The 16,647-nt window shown below is 41.2% G+C and overlaps 1 long non-coding RNA gene across 1 annotated transcript in view; it reads right to left on the bottom strand.

Moving 5' to 3' along the window:
* Nucleotides 1-16,647, bottom strand: part of LOC111098845 — a 65,459-nt gene that overhangs the window by 38,710 nt on the left and 10,102 nt on the right. The window contains exon 3 of the long non-coding RNA XR_005369241.1: nt 3,817-3,877. This is a non-coding gene — a long non-coding RNA (uncharacterized LOC111098845). The remainder of the gene's footprint in view (nt 1-3,816; nt 3,878-16,647) is intronic.

Below are 16,647 nucleotides of genomic sequence, written 5' to 3'. Positions count from 1 at the left end.
TTATAGTCGAAGTCCTTGTCAGTGCAATAAAATAAGAAAAGGAAATAGAAGTTTACAGATTGAGAAGGAAGAAATGAAACTATCCATAGATGATAGGACAATCTATGCTGGAAATACCAAACATCAACAACAAAAATTCCTAGAACTTATAACAGTAATAACTAGGTCTTAGGATAAAAAGCTCATATACAAAAATACCAGCAAAGAACAATCAACTTTAAAATTTAAAAAAAATTACCATTTACAATAGCACCTCAAAAATGGAATACCTAGGTATAAATCTAATGAAATATGCACAAACATATATACAGAAAACTATGAAGTAATTATAAAAAAAAATCCAAGATATCTGAATGTTTGGGTATTCCAAATTTACATGTAAGAATACTCAACAGTGTTAAGATGTCACTTCTTCCCAATTTGGTCTATAGATTCAATGCAATCTCAATCAAAATCTCTGTAGGATATTATGGATATTGAAAACCAGATTTTGAAGTTTATGTAAAAAGACATATTGTGGATATTGAAAACCAGATTTTGAAGTTTATGTAAAAAAGACAAACACCTAGAATAACTAACAAAATACTGAAGAACTAAGTTGGAGAACAACCTGATTTTATGGCTTACTATAAAGCTACAGTAATTAAGACAGCATGATATTAACAATAGACACAAAACTTAAATGAACAGAATTGAAAATCCAAAAATAGACTTATACTACTAAAGTCGACTGATCATTGACAAAGAAGCAAAATAAATGGACAGAGAACAGTCTCTTCAACAAATGGTGCCAGGATAAATGGACATCCACATGCAAAATAAATAAATAAATAAAGCAGGACACAGATTTTACACCTTTTGTGAAAAATAACTCAAAATGGGTCAAGGCTTAAATGTAAAATTCAAAACCATAATACTTCTTGAAAAAATATAAAAATGTATAAGAAAATATACATGACCTTGGGTTCAGTGGTAAGTTTTAAATATAATAGCACAATTTATAAAAGAAAAAAACTGGTAAGTTGGGTTTCACTAAAAAACGTCTGCTCTGAGAAAGACACTATTAGGAGCATAAAAGTATAAGCCATACATGCACTGGGACAAAATATTTGCCCAACACATATATCATAAAGGATCTGTGTTTAAAATATATAAAAAACATGTAACAATAAGAAAATAAGTAATTGAATTAAAAATGTACAAAGATCTGAAAGACACCTTACCAATGAAAGACACCTTACCAATGAAATTATATAGATAGTATATAGATGGCAAATAATCTTATAACAAATTCTCAATATTATTTGTCATTATGGAGTTCCAATTAATGAGATTCCATTATACACCTATTAGAATGGCTAAAATTAAAAAATGGACAAAACCAATTGCTGAGGAGGATATGGGATAATAAGAACTCTTGTTTTTTGCTAGTAGAAATACAAAATGGGACAGCCACTTTAGAAGATTATTTGGAAGTTTGCCACAGCACTTAATATAGTCTTATAACAGGATTCATGACTCCTGTTCCTAGGTAGTTATCCTGGGAAAGTCCCTCCATCTCTCTGGTTTTTAGGTTTTTTGTTCATAAAATGGGAACAAATATGTCAACTTCCACAGGATTGGGCCACGCTTTTAAATGAGATAATGTGTAAAATCCCTTGTCATAGTGCTTGGCACAGAGTAAGCACCCATTAATGGTAGCTATTATTTTGTTGTTTATGAACATAATGTTGGGTTTATATCAAAAAAAGTTCTAATATCTAACGTGACTGGGCTGCTTGGGTGGCTCAGTCCGTTAAGCATCTGCCTTCAGCTCAGATCATGGTCTCAGGGTCCTGGAATTGAGCCCCAAGTCAGGCTCCCTGCTCAGGCGGGAGTCGGTTTCTCTCTCTCCCTCCAGGCATGCTCTCTCTGTCTCCCCCCTCTCTCAAATAAATAAAATCTTAAAAAATATATCTAACATGATTAATTCTGAAAGTTCAAAAAGTACATTTACTATTTTTGTCAAAGTAATACATGAACATTGAAGTCCACTGGACCCATGAGACTCAAACTAAAAACAGCAATCTCTCTCCTGCCTGTTATGCCAGAATCAGCCATTCTCAACACTGTCCATCCTTCTGGGGCATTCCTATTTCTAAAGTAAATGTGTGTGTGTGTGTGTGTGTGTGTGTGTGCATATTGTACTCTACTACCTTCTGATCAGTCAATTAGACATTGTCCAGTGACTTTCTGTTTTAATCAATGAAGATTTTCCCTGTTACTTTCCAAGTTTTGTTAAATCACAAGTATTTGTTAAATCCATATTAGGTGATTTCACTTTTATAAGCATGAACATATTCTTTACTAATGAATCGAGTATTTTGATTACATTTCCATTTTTTGTGCTACTTTTTTGTTGTTTTGTTTTCCTAGAGTGTTTTTTTTTTTTTTAGGGATTTAAAAAATTTGCTTGGTAGTTCTCAAATCGCTTTTAGAATTCAAACAGCTCTATAAAATATCTCTCAATATGACGTTCTAGTTGGTCACATTTTTCATGTAATTTATCAGTTCTAATTTTTTTCTGAAGCTCCTAATCTTCTGGTCATATATAGACTGTTCCTTAGAACTGCTACTCATCTGTCTTAGACTACTTTTACTGTCACTGTGGAAACTCCCTTCACTCTCTCCTGTGGTCCTGTTTCTGGGATTCTGTAGCTATCTTTAATCTGGATTACTCATTCCTTTTGTGGAACACATCTTCTAGTAGGTTCCCGAGGAAAGGACCATTTTGTTTTGAGTTTTGCATGTCTGAAATGTCCTTTTCCCCTAACCATCACATTTAATTGATAGTTTTCCTAGGTATGGAAATATAGATTGAGAAGAATTTTCATATGAAATTTTGAAGGTTTTGCTCCATGACTTTCTAGCTTCTAAAAATGCTGTTGAGAAGTCATTATTCTTATCCTTTTTTATTTAAAAGCAAGAATTTTAGGTTTTTTGATACTTACTGTTTGAAACTACAGCCTGTGTTTAAATCTTGGCTCTGCCTTTTTGGCATCTGTGCGATTTTGGTTGATATTTAATTCCTCTCTGCTCAATTTTCACATCTGTGAACTGGGTATAATAATAGTACCCACCTTGCAGGATTGTTCTCTGGATCAAATCAGTTAGTATGGGAAAAGCCCTAAAAATAGAACCTGACAAGTAGCAAAATGCTCTTTCAGTATTTGCTGTCATCCTCATTAGTATCATGACAATGGGAACCCATTTAGGGATTTGAAGAGGGAGAGTGTTGTGAACAATGACTGGCTACTGGGTAGTATATGGTTTGCAAAGTGGGTGAGACAGAAAGTGCAGAAACAAGGTAAGGAGTGACCACTTCAAAATGAACCTGCTTCATAGGAGTCAACACTCCTGTGAACACTCTTGAATCAGAAGTTGGATGATAAAGGAGCAGTAAAAATAATAATATTAATAATAATTAAAACATTATTTTCTCAAATGAAAACCCTTAACCACCCAATAGACAGACTAAGCACATTTTCAGGGCTCCAGAAAAGCTGGGGTGCAACAATCTAGATGAATAAGAATGCTTTATTTTTGATATATCAAGAAAAAGCATTATAAGCTGATATGGGAGAAATTGGAACTTTGCCCAATTTTCTTACATACATGTAAGAGTTGAACTTCTTTTTTTTTTAATTAGTCGTTAGAAGGTGGGAACAAAAGTTTTCATAATGGTTTTTATTGCTTTGGCTACTGAAGATTTTAATCCAGACCTGGCTCTGGCTCTGAAGACATCTTATGGCCTCTTAGGAGCAGAAATACACTCACCCACACATTTGCTCATTTTAGATTCACCACACCCATGGCTGTGCATGTGTCTTCATGAATCCTAGAAAGAAGAGATTAGCTGAGAAATCTAATCATTGAGTGTCTACAGGTCATTCACTTTTCTCTCTCCTCTTTAATTAAAAATTCATCTTTACTAAACAGGCTATGGGGGTCATGTCACTATTAAATCCCTTTTTTTTTCTGTCAAAACAATTACACTTTCATCAAAGAAGCATTTTTAAGGGGAGAACCTATTTGTCAACATAAATAAATAAATAATGTAGCCAGGTAACCTTAGAAGTAGAATTTGATAATCTTAGAGGGGGAAAAAACCATAACTATCTGTTCCAACCGTGTTCCAAAATATGACCAACACTAATTTGACCGTGCTGTCCTTCTTTCATTAAACACACTCATACGGCTGCTTTTGTGACTGATATTGAGTCAGGCTCACACATCCAGTTTCTTTTATTTTATTTTGTTTTGCCATCCAATTTAAATTATTTTTATGATGCAGAGTCCAGTAATGAAGGAGTGCATCCCAGCCTGGGACATCTGGCAGTGTAGTAGGTGTCAATAGAATAATCAATTACTCCTGCGGCTAATGCTTGTCATGCCCTCTCACAGAAAGTGGGGGCAAAAGGAAGGTGATACTTAATTCACAGCAAGAAGACAGGCCATTTAATTGGATTAGCTGGCATCTCCCTTTTATCCTTCTCTTCATATCCCCACCTCTTAACAGGCCCCTCTCCTCCCACAACATGCACATCAAAAGTGACAAGAGTTTGGCAATTACGCTGAAAACAGGAGCTAATTTTTAAATGAACCAATTGGATTGGCTTAAGAGGACCAGGATCCACCCCACTGTGCAGTGCTTAGGGACAAAGCACGGAGAGGCTAAAGCAAAGACAATGCTGTTCCCTTGAACCCCTCACCTACTGTGGTCCCATCACCAACCGCTGCCCCCACTCCCCCGCCCTGCTTCTGCCTAGACAATGGAGCTGCTGTAGGGGCAGCTAATGTAGCACTTTTCGAAGGTGCAAGTGTTCACATCATCCTCGGGAAGGGAAGGCCAGTGCTAGATGGCAGTGAGGTACTCCCTGACTTTCCCCTTCAGTCAAATTCAAGTTCTACTTGGCTCCAGGGGATGCGAGTTATCACTCTCGTCTCTCTGCATCGTAGTATTGTAAATTGTGAAAATCCACATGCAATCCTACCAAGTGAATCATCTTTCAAAGTCGATGGAGATTGGAAATGTGTTTCATTTCTCACTCACGTGGTTGCTCTTGAATTGTACCTTATTGTATCGCTAGCAACATTTGAGCGGGAGAAGTGTTGCTTAGTGGAAAAATTCTAAGCTCGTAATCAAGAAATTGGGGCTCTGTTCCTTCTTCGGGCGCCAAAGAAGACAATACTGAACATGTACTGAAAGGTGCTATTCTAAGCGCTTCACGTGTATTGTCTTGTTTAATGGGTGCAAAACCCCTCTGAGCTAAGGCTTATTATTATCTCCATTCTATGAAGAAGGTGATGGGGATGGATTCAACCTCGACAGTCTAACCCCATTGTCTCCAGTACACATAAACCAGGGTGGGTTTTTTTTTTTTTAAGATTTTATTTATTCATTTGAGAGAGATGGAGAGGGTGAGGGAGGTGGGGAGGGGAGGAGGGAGAGGGAGAAGCAGGCTTCCCACTGGGAGCCTGAGGCAGCAGGGCTCCATCCTAGGCCCGGAGGAGATCGTGATCTGAGCTGATGCATAGCCCATGAACCCACCAGGGGCCCCCAAGTTGGGGTGAGTTTTCAAGGATACCTGTGGGATGGGCAACCCTCCACCAGAATAGATGCTGAATCTAGCTGAGGTGCAGGGCTCCAGGGCTCAGGGTACACAGGCATTTGAGGTCGCTGGGGGCAAGGGGGGCCTGGTGGTCCTGGGGTGGGGCCAGAGAGAACAGAGACCCTTCCAAGGGCCTGCAGAGGTGGCTCCCTACCAACCTGTGTAGCAATTTTTCAGTATTTTCACAACAGATACAACCATGGTGGTGACGCAAAGTTACCAACGTTGAAGTCATTGCCGTCTTAAGAGGTCGACTGATTGAATGCGAAACGCAAGACGAGTGTCAGGCTCTGGATTAGTCCTCATAGCTTTTTGGGAGAACAAAACAAAACAAAATGCATAGCTGAAGAATGTAGTACGTGAACCCTATTTGGAAAATTCCACAATCTTCTCAAAAAATCTGAACTTTGATAAAAAATCACAAAGGAATAAAAGACTTGCTCAGGTATGACTCACAGTAGCACAAAAGATATTTGGCTTTATAAGAAAGTTTCACATTTGAAGAAGATTCTCTTCCTGCTGCTGATAAAATGGGGGGAAAGGGTACATTCATTCACCGAGCGCAGAATGTGCCCCCAAATAGCAAACGGGGTTTTATGGAAGTCACTTTTCAAGTTAGCTAAGATTTTTTGTCAATTATTCAATAGGTTTTAGCTCAGGGATAAATTCAAAGCGGTTATTTTTCTGGGGAAGCCAGCAATGGAGAAATGTATGCTGAAGGAAAGAAAAGAGACACTGGAAAATTGAGCTAACTTAATAGAAATCTAACATTTGCTGGTGCGTTCGATAATTACTTTTTTTTTTCAGATCCCTTTGAAGACGAAAGGTTTTTGTATTAAAATTTTTTATTACCAGGCTATCATGGGAAGAAAAAAAAAAGTCTATGCGATGTCTGTGCATCTCCTGTTTTAAAATATACAAGTGATCTGTGGCCTATGTTTGTTGCAGTGGTTCCTGTGCCAAAGGGCCTTACTCTGGGGAGTACAGGACAGAAACTTCAACACCCGGGACTATTTTAGGATGAGCAATGCAAAAAACCCTTAGCTGGTCGCTGCTAGGCGCGATGGCAGTCTGTACTTGCAGAGGGGAGGCAGGGCTGTGTGGCCATCGCCGTGGGACCTGGGTTGTGTGACCCTCCCCAAGCCTTTGTCATCATTCCATGACTCCCACTTTGTAATCCTCGCCCAGTTACCTTCCCAGGGTAACTTCATTGGGTTAAAGTGTTCAAGAACTGCTGCCGAGGTTCTGCTCGGTCCAAATGTGCCTTTAGAAGGAGAGAGAGGGACACCCAGGTGGCTCAGCGATTGAGCACCTGCCTTGGGCCCAGGGCATGACCCCGGGGTCCTGGGATCGAGTACCGCATCAGGCTCCCTGCAGTGAGCCTGCTTCTCCCTCTGCCTGTGTCTCTGCCTCCCTCTCTCTCTCCTCTCTCTCTCTCTCTCTCTCTCTGTGTGTCTATCATGAATAAATAAATAAAATCTTAAAAATAATAATAATAATAAATCAAAGGAGAGAGAGGAAGGAAGAAGTGTCTCCTGAGAAAGGCACTCCCCTGGTCTAAACTCCGAATTGTCGGGCAGGTGTGCCCGCGGTCCTAGAAGCTGGTGTCACCCATCAGGACCAGATCTATTTCATATTCGAGGGAGTCAGACAAGTTCTCTAAGTGCCACGAAGCTAAGTGCACTCACATGGTTTCTGAGAGCCTGGGTTCTTCAGTGCACATTAAGCCTTTCCAGATTTATCCTCGGAGGCTGGCCGTTTGCCAGAAGCCGACTCTGTTCAGTGGGGCAGTGGGCTGAGTATTCCCAGGTGCCGCCTGAGTTTTATGCCTCGTCCTTATTTACAGTTTTTCCTAGGATTGCTTTGAAGTGTGAACAATCAAGCTGCAGCACACTGCAGAGGTCTTTCCACATGAGCCTTTGCTGCACTTTCTCCGGCACCGCCGAGGCCTCCTTAAAACAGAAGTATTTCTCTACGACCATTCAAATGCATTTAGAATGATAGATTCCTCGGCAAATATTTGAGAAATAATCTTATTCTCTTTTCGAGGAAGGGAGAAATACAAACAGCCTCTCTCACTCTCCACAACTTCTTGGCAGAGAAGAGTAGTGGTTTTTCAGGCCGGTTGGCTCCTTGGCTGGTGGTTCCCGAAGCCTCTCAGGCCTCGATGACCCCCGCACGAGGTGGGGCTGGTGAGCACCCCGCACGGTAATCTGCATTGGGGATTATTGGCAGCAAAGCCCCTCCTACTGATAGGATGACTAATTTTTGATGCCAAAGCCACCTTTTTTGGAAAAAGGCATGTCAGTCATAGCACGCGTACAGCTCGTACCTAAACATCCTGGTCTTCCCAGTGGTTGCCATTTTCAATAATTCCAGAACTAAATGCAAATATCCTATGTTTCTAAGCCCTATAATCCTTTAGAGCGAAGAGCTCCGACTAGAATTGGGTGCAGCATGGCCAGGACGCAGCCGGCTCCCCAGGGTGCTCCTCAGACGCCCCCCGAGGTGACCGTGTGCGGCCAGGCTGGGCGCAGCCGGGTGGGCCTCTACTCCTGAAGCCTAGTGGGGTGACTGCAGACAGCCTTCATCCGGCCCTGGTGACAAAAGGGAACCAGGGAGTCCCCCCCATGGCTAGCCCTAAATGCATATTTCAAATTCCCATGGAAAAGATGCTTTGCACTGCCCAGGCTTCCCCCTGCAGCCTCGGCACTTGTGTCCTGGCCAAGACCGTGCTCGACATTCAGACGACAGTGTTCAAACCCGAAGGGGTTTTGTACATGGGGGGAAGTCGGGGGGCTCGCGGGAGCCGAGCAGCCACGGTGGAGGCAGGAGGTCTGGGTCGTGCTCTCCCGGAGACTCGCAGCCCTAAGAAACTTGGATTTACACGCCAGTGGGGCCCGGTGTGGGTGACTTCTGTTCCTTTCCGAACTTTTAATCTTTATTTTTTAAATGTCACCCTTTTAAATGATTTTTGCAGAGTTAGTCCCAGATAGATGATTCCCGGGAGGACCGTGGTGGTGATTATGAGCCCACTTACACTTGTGGTTGATGGCACATTAAGCAATAATGTTGATAACGGGCCGCGATCAGTACCTATAGCATTTTCAGCCTGACCCCAAGAAGAGGTTAATGCAGAAGACAAATAGGAGAGAAGCACAGGCTCCGTTTTTTTTTTTTTTTTTTTTTTTCATCAGGCTGTTACATAAGCAGCAGATAAACATCCTCCTGTTCACACCACATCACAGCAGAGGAAAATGCTGCAAACTTCAAGCCATCAGCAACTAAAAATTGCTGTTGTCAAATCAATTTTTTACAGCAGACTGACCTGGTTTGCAGACCATTCTTAATAGCAGAGGCAGAGTTTGGGGCTTGGGCTTGGAGTACACAAGTGATTTCCAAATGACATTTCAGATTTTAAAATCTCATATGCGGGCGTCTCCCCCACCCCGTGGCCCCCACCCCATCCGTACGCATGCATGCACGCAGGCCCCATCAACTTCCACTGACACTTCTTCATTACCATGAAAAAGCTCAGCTCGGGAAGTCTTGGGGGATTTTGCAAAGCATCATTCCCCTTTTATACCCAGGCCCTCGATGGCACCTCTACAATTGGTTTTTGGAATTTTATGTCCCCGTAAGAGGGAGGGTTTGAGTTTTTAAAGTTGTAGAAGCAGTGGCTTCCACGTTCGCTTCTTGGACTTCTCTGGTCATTGGTGCTCACCTGGCGTGTCCCCACCACAGGAGCTGAAACACTGAGTAGCTTTTTGGGTGACCCGTCACAAAGCCACGCGGGCACATTTAATAGGAAAAAAAAAATGTGGGCCCAGTTCCGTGGTGTGAGCAGATTGTCAAGGATTCTTCTTTTTATTTTCTTAACCCGAATGCAGCCTCTGTAGATTTTTTTTTTTTTTTTTTTTGGATGTTGAAGTTACACCTTCCCCTTCAGATGATAAAAGAATTCAGTGTGAAATTTGCTTTATAAATTTTTGTGAAAGTTCTGTCGTTCTCATATAATACTTCGGGAGTATATATAGGGAACACATTCAACGGATTCCCTTGATGCCTTAATGATCGAAGGCAGGAGGAAAATGCCTTGTATGGGTTTCATTCTTATTTCTTACTTAGTTCTCTCCTCTGTGTCATCTGAACTTGTGTTATACTGACACCATACTCTTCAGTAAAAATAAAAGCAGGGGGTTATTTTTATTGTAGGACCGTAACACCCAGCAAGAGTGTTGCCCAGCAAGAATTTGTCACTAGAAAATCAGGGATCTTCTAAATTGATAACTCTACCCGCTGAAGTTCAAATGGCAAAAAAAGGGTGATTTTTTTCACGTCCACACCCAAGGCTATTTAGATTTAGAATGAGCATTTTCCTGGCGATGTGTGTTTACTTATCTGCAGGATACAAAGTGCCAGATCAGAATCATAGGACGTATAAAGAAAACAATACCTTGAGAGTGTCGGCATTGCCATTCTAAGTCTTTTTCCCCTTCTAGGATGTATTAACATCTAGTCAAAATTGAAGTTATCCAAAAGTTAGCTCACAGCCCAGGAACTACATTTGTTGAAAATAAATTTTGCAGAGAACTCCTCTTGGCTATTTTTAAATGATAGCATTTCACCCACACAAGAAAGTGCATTTTTGCTTATTTATTTTATTTTATTTTTATTTCTGGCCTCCTATGACTCAAGTACAGCTTCGTTTTCAACCATTAGCCCATGATGTTGACTGGTGCCTGTAGGCATTTCAGGGATAAAAATAAAATGACCAAGTTATTTTGTTTGGAGAAGAAGCCTCTTCACATGTGCTGTATTTTTTTTTCAATAAATATTTCATAAATCTTTTTAAAGCATGGTCTTATCCTTTAGTGCATATGGGAGACAGCTGACTCTAAACCAAGTGGATATCCTAGAGCTCAGATTCCATTATTCAGGACTAGATTCCACTTCTCTGAAGTTTCACAAATGCAGAGAGATGCAGGACAAGCCCCCTAATATCAGAAATTATTACTAGTCATTTCTATATTTTAAATGACTAAGTATTGTGTATACTACATTCCAGGGAAAGGGCCAGAATACTTGCATTTTGCTGGCTGGGGTGTATCTCTCAGTTTCCATTCTATAAACCATGTTTCCAAGGCATTGGGCCAGTTCAGCACCTAGCAGAGAAGTACAGTAACCTTGCCTCTCCAGATCGAGCCAACCCAGGAGAAGGCTGAGCATGTTCCGAAGAAGAAAAGAGGAAGAATCAAAGCTCCCATGATAACCAAACACGCTCCTCAAAAGCAGCAAATGGCATTAAATAGGCGAGGGAAGACTTTACTCAATATTATTGCAATAGGAGTCAAGACGATGGCGGCAGGGGAGAGGTTGAACTCCACTTTATTGGAACAAGAGGCAGGAAGATTTTTAAGCACCAAGGTGACTTAGTAAAAAAGTACTGGAGGACGTTGGGGGGAGGTTGGCCAACATGATTAAGCCATCTGTGTTTGCTAATTGACACTTCGGAAGTCAGGTTCCTACCCTCCCACAGATACTGAGAGATGAGGGGCCCCACCTTTCTTGATGATTACATTTCAAGGGGATGGCTCCCAGGTCCTTGAGGAAGACATCCTTGGGTTTTAAAACTAGCAAGAGGCCGGGGAGGCGATTTACATCTCTAAGGGACTGAGAAAATAATTTACAATAATCTGAAGCAAAGACTCAGAAAAGTGAGGTCAGGGGCTGAGGGTCAGAAAGACTCGTGCTTAAAGTTTAGAGAAGGCGAGGGGAACATGAAGGCCATCTTGGTCAAAAGCCACATTGATCTCGAGGGAAGAAAATCAAGGGAGCAGGAGAACCAATCTTAAAATCTTTGGATCTTACTCTTAAAATCACCAGCTGTTCATGTGTTTGAATTCCTGGGTTCCCCCCACGCACGCTTTCCCCAGCAGGCTTAGGCTGACAAGGGCTTGGGGAAACACAGAGAGGCCCTCGGTCTTGACTTGTGTCCGCTATGCCACGTGTTGGTCTCAAATGCTGGTTTATGCTTCCATCCTGGCAGCCTCACCCTTGGCGGTCCTCATCTCCCCTGTGCCAGAGAGGTAGGGGCGACAATGACAGCCTTCTTAATTATCCCCCAAAGGTCATCCACTCTTTTGGCCTGTCCCATCTCCCAGGAACTGGGCCCAACGTTCCCAGGGCCTGGACCAAGCACCCTTTGAGAGTGAGCCCACTTACACCGTGTGTCTCTCATCTTATTTCCACCACACCTTCGGCAGAGGGCACCCCCCCCCCACCTGTAGCAGCTACAGAACTGCAGGTTTGTTCTGTTTGCTGTCCTTGTCGCTCAGCCTTTGTAAGGAACCCACCACCCATTTTTTTAAATTTTTTGTTTTATTTATGATAGTCATACAGAGAGAGAGAGAGAGAGAGAAAGAGAGGCAGAGACATAGGCAGAGGGAGAAGCAGGCTCCATGCACCGGGAGCCTGACGTGGGATTCGATCCTGGGTCTCCAGGATGGCGCCCTGGGCCAAAGGCAGGCGCCAAACCGCTGTGCCACCCAGGGATCCCCCCACCACCCATTTAACGGCCAGCTCCCCTTTGAAGCTTTTTCTTTCCCCTTGGATTCTAGGGCAATGCATTTTTTTGGTTCTCCTATTTCTCAAAATTTCCCTTTTCTGTGTCTCTTATGGGCCCAGCTTCATAGGCCAATGCCCTGAAGGGTAGAAAACCCCAAGGATCTCTCCTCAGCCTCCTCTGGTCTTGACCCATAACTTCCTGTTTGGTCCCTGCCTCGGTTTCAGCTACAACCTTCGTGCTCATGACTGTAACTGCCACCTTTCCAACAATGGTTGGGACCGTGACCGCTGCCATTATGCTGTTGAAAATCAACTGCCTTCAGTTCCCATCTTCTCCCCCCCCCCCCCCCCCCACTAAAGCTCCAGGCTCAAAATTCTGTCTCTTAGACAAAGAGAACCTAAGGTTATGCTAAGATCTCAAACTGAGCATGTTCAAAGCACAGCTCGATCAGCCTCACCCCTGCACACCTGCCCCAGTGTCAACCTAACATTTTATTCCGGTTTCACTGATGGAGCTTCACCTGCCCTTCAACCCCGCTCCCCCCACCCTGCCCAGCGGTGCTGTGTCCTTGCCCTTCACGCCCTAGACGTCGCTTCCATGTGAACACGGACAGCTCCCCGTGGAAATTCTTCATTTTATTCCTGGTTCAAATGAAATGATGACTTCATTCTGTGACCAGTTAGCTCCCCCATTTCCTGGATTACAATTAATTTCCACTCAACATTGTTTCTGCCCTTTAAAACGTTCACTAAATTTTGCTCAGCATGGGAGCTTATCGTCTGCATGACTTTCTCCTTCACTAAATGCGAAATTCCTTCATGGCAAAGATTACATTCTATTTTTCATCTTATCCCCCAAATGATCTTTGGTGGAGTAGGCCTTCAGGGCTGGGGGTGTGGCAGTTATGTATCAGTGCAATTCCTGATATTTTATACCTCTTATATTCTGTGGACAATAGCAACTTAGTGTTTTATTTCATGTTTTGAATCCCTGGGAGGTGAGAAAGAGTGCTCCACAGTCTCTCCCAGTAACAGGAAAAGGTCCAGCTGTCCTTGGATTAGTCTTCAAAACCAAATTAAAACAAGCCTATGTTATTGCAAAATCCTCGTGTAAATGCTTTACCCAATTAGCTGTAAGCAGATACAACTCTTGGGAAGGTCTGCCCTCTGTTTTGACGCAGAAATGGGTGTCAGAGAAGGAAACTTGCAAAGGATTACCCTAGAAATTTCTCCCTGCAAAGATAAGCAAACTTCAAGGAAGCTTTGGGTGGCTTATTCCTCCCTAGCTGGATCACACGGGGAAGGCACCATAATCCACCAAAGGAATGAGCTGCTCAGTCTTGGAATGCTGTGATGCAACGTAGTTCTCAAAGGCTTCCCTGATGTTCCTGCAGGAAACTTGCCTCCTACAGGGGGTTACATTCTAAGGCAGATGTCTCCCTTCTTTGGGGAAAAAATGTAGATACAACAGATAGACAATCTTGGTCGCTGATAATTATAATTCTTGCCCAAGTAAAAACTGAACATTAAGCTAAATACTACTGCTCCTATAGATACAGGATTTAGTTAATGATGGCTTCTTTTTGTTGCGTACCTACAATAAGCCAGATACTTCATCTACTTTCGTGTTTATTTTCACAACAGCCCCACAGAAGTAAGTATAATTATGTCCCATTTTACTGGTGAAGGAACTGAGGCTCACGGAGCAAAAAATTAGTGGAAGATGATTTTGAACTCATATCTGACTGCAGAACTTACGCCTTTTTGATAATATTTTGCTCTCTCTGTGATGATGAAAATACATCAAAGTATTAAAGAATTATTTTCAAACGAAGATTCAAAGCTGCCACTGCCACTGCAGCCTTTTAATTCTTGTAATTCAAAAATAGAGATTTTTTAAAGTTTTTTTTTTTTTTAAGTTTTGAAAGTTTTGAAGAAATAATGCGCTGCAAATTGTCAAAGCCAGGACAACTGCTTTGTTCTCCTATCATGCATTTCTTAGACTTTCCATCTAAGATACAGATACTGAATAAGATGGACACAGGACCAGACCAACCTATGAGATTTGGGAAGCAGTGACCAGGTTATTAACATTATGTCATATTATTTCTCTATGGAGAAATGGAAATGTCAACGCCATGGTCAGAGCCCTGCCTATGCCCATCCTACCTCCAACTGACATTAGCAATGGTAATGATTTTGGCCTCTTCTGTTTTCTGGGTTAACTTGAACTGCCAAAAACCAAGTTTGATGAACTTTCCGAGTCTTACCCACAGAATAGTCTGGAAATAGTGTGGCTGCTTCTTCACCCAGTCCCCAGCACTCATCCGAAGCGTCTCTAAAATGACTAGACGTCAGTTTGTCTAACGTATCACCAACAGGTACAACTTGTTTCTCCAACAGTCTCTTCTTCCTGAGTCTCCAGGTCCTTGTGACTTCTTCCTTTGTGCTGGGCCATCCCTGTGGTTCTTGGCATCCTCGTCTCATGGGTAAAAACATTCACCAACTTCAGAATTGTTTTTTTTTTTTTATGTGGGTAAAATAACTTAACCTACCATACATCAGCCATCATAAATATTGAAATAAGCCTATGCTACATACAAATTTGCCACATACCACATGAAGTTGTGACAGAAGAAGGGCAGAAATTGTTCTACCTCCCTAAATCTTATAGGACTGGTTTTCTACCACCTGCAAGTCTTTTTACCTGCAACAGATTTTTCTGGCTTCCTCTCTTTTCAGCTCTTATATACTGGAGCATAATTCATCGTGGTGGGGTGTGTGTGTGTGTGTGTGAGAGAGAGAGAGAGAAAGGCCAATGATTTTTATTTATTTTAAATTGCTTTGGGATATATTTTTAATTACTATCTTAGTATTTTATTTCTTGGCTTATATGAACTTGCGCAAAATTTTTTTTGTAAGAACTCAAGATACTACAATTTCTGAAATGACCCATTGTCAACTGGACAAGAATTTGAAAACAAGCAAATTAGGATCAGTATTCTAAACTACACAAACTCCTCCACTTTTTTTGGGGGGGGGGGGCTTGGGCTAAATAAATAATGTCCTAAGTTTTAAAATAACATGGTAAAAAAAAAAATAAAAAAAATAAAAAAAATAAATAAATAAAATAAAATAACATGGTAATCTTAGATTAAAATGATATGAAGGGTGAACAGTCCTATGGCACTGCAGGAATAATAAAGGTTAGCTTAGAAAAAGCAAAATATATAGAGTACAAGGAAAATAATGATTCAAATGAACACTTTGATTAATAATGTTTTTAAATGAGGAAGGGCGGATGCGCCTAATATCATTTAACTAAAATGAAATTAAAATATCTGAAGTCAAAAAATAAATAAATAAAATAAAATATCTGAAGTCTTTAAAACAGTGACAACAGGCTGGATTTCTAACTAAATTTCTGAAAGCACCAACAGGAATAGTAAATAGGTATCGAAAAAAAGAAGAGTCCTTGAAAGCATCCTTTGGATCAGATGGACTTGATTACAATCCAAACTTGTCAAAACTTGTGAGATCTCAAGGAGGATTATAAAGTGTTTTCATAGCGTCTGGAACTTATTAGACAAACAGTAAATCTTGTCCCCATCCCTCCTTTAGTCTTTATAGATCCTGCTGTGGGTGTGGGTCTGTGCGCTGGGCGTGGGGCATTCCTCAGTGCTCCAGTATGCGAAGAGCCCATCTCTCACTGCTTGATTTTATTTGTTTTACCATAAAAATCCAACTTTTATATTAACACTGGACAGTTTCCACTGGTGATAAGGAATAAGCAGACTATGAGATAGCTGATCAACCATCGCAAAAACAAAAACAAAACAACCACCTCTGAAATGATACAGCCTGTGAGGAAACGTTATAAATAGAAATACGTGGCTTCATTGAAGAGTACTGGAAATACTCATTTTTCAGAAATTTAGCTCTCTGTAATTCTTTTATTTCTTTCACAAATTGGATAATTAATGTGAGTTAGTCAAAATCCTCTATGGTTACGATCTCTGTGATTCTTTAATACTATAACTCTATGGGCTCATTTCTCATTTTCCTCCATACCTCATTTAAGGCTTGAAGTCAGTGGGAATTACCCCAGGCAAGATGAATTAGAGCCTATCTGCCTAATCACTTAAGGCAGACTGTCAATTTTTAGAAATTATTAAGTACATCTACACAGTCATATGAAAATGTGGGTTTTCATAAAAATCCACATTTTTATATTTCTAATATAGATGGGAAAATTATTTTTTTAAACTTAAAACCTCACAGGATCATAGAATTTGGAAACTATAAGAGTCTTACAGATTATTTATTGCTCAGTTATTCAAAAAATTGTCTGTTGAGAACTTCGCGGGCCAAAAATATAACCTCTTTGTCAAGTTATTTAAACTTTCTGGGCCCCAGTTTCTTGGTTGAG

Source organism: Canis lupus, chromosome 14, assembly GCF_011100685.1.
Source record: "Canis lupus familiaris isolate Mischka breed German Shepherd chromosome 14, alternate assembly UU_Cfam_GSD_1.0, whole genome shotgun sequence".
In the NCBI taxonomy this organism is placed as follows: domain Eukaryota; kingdom Metazoa; phylum Chordata; class Mammalia; order Carnivora; family Canidae; genus Canis; species Canis lupus.
Note: the sequence above shows the minus strand (reverse complement) of the source record. Positions and strands in the feature narration are given on the sequence as shown.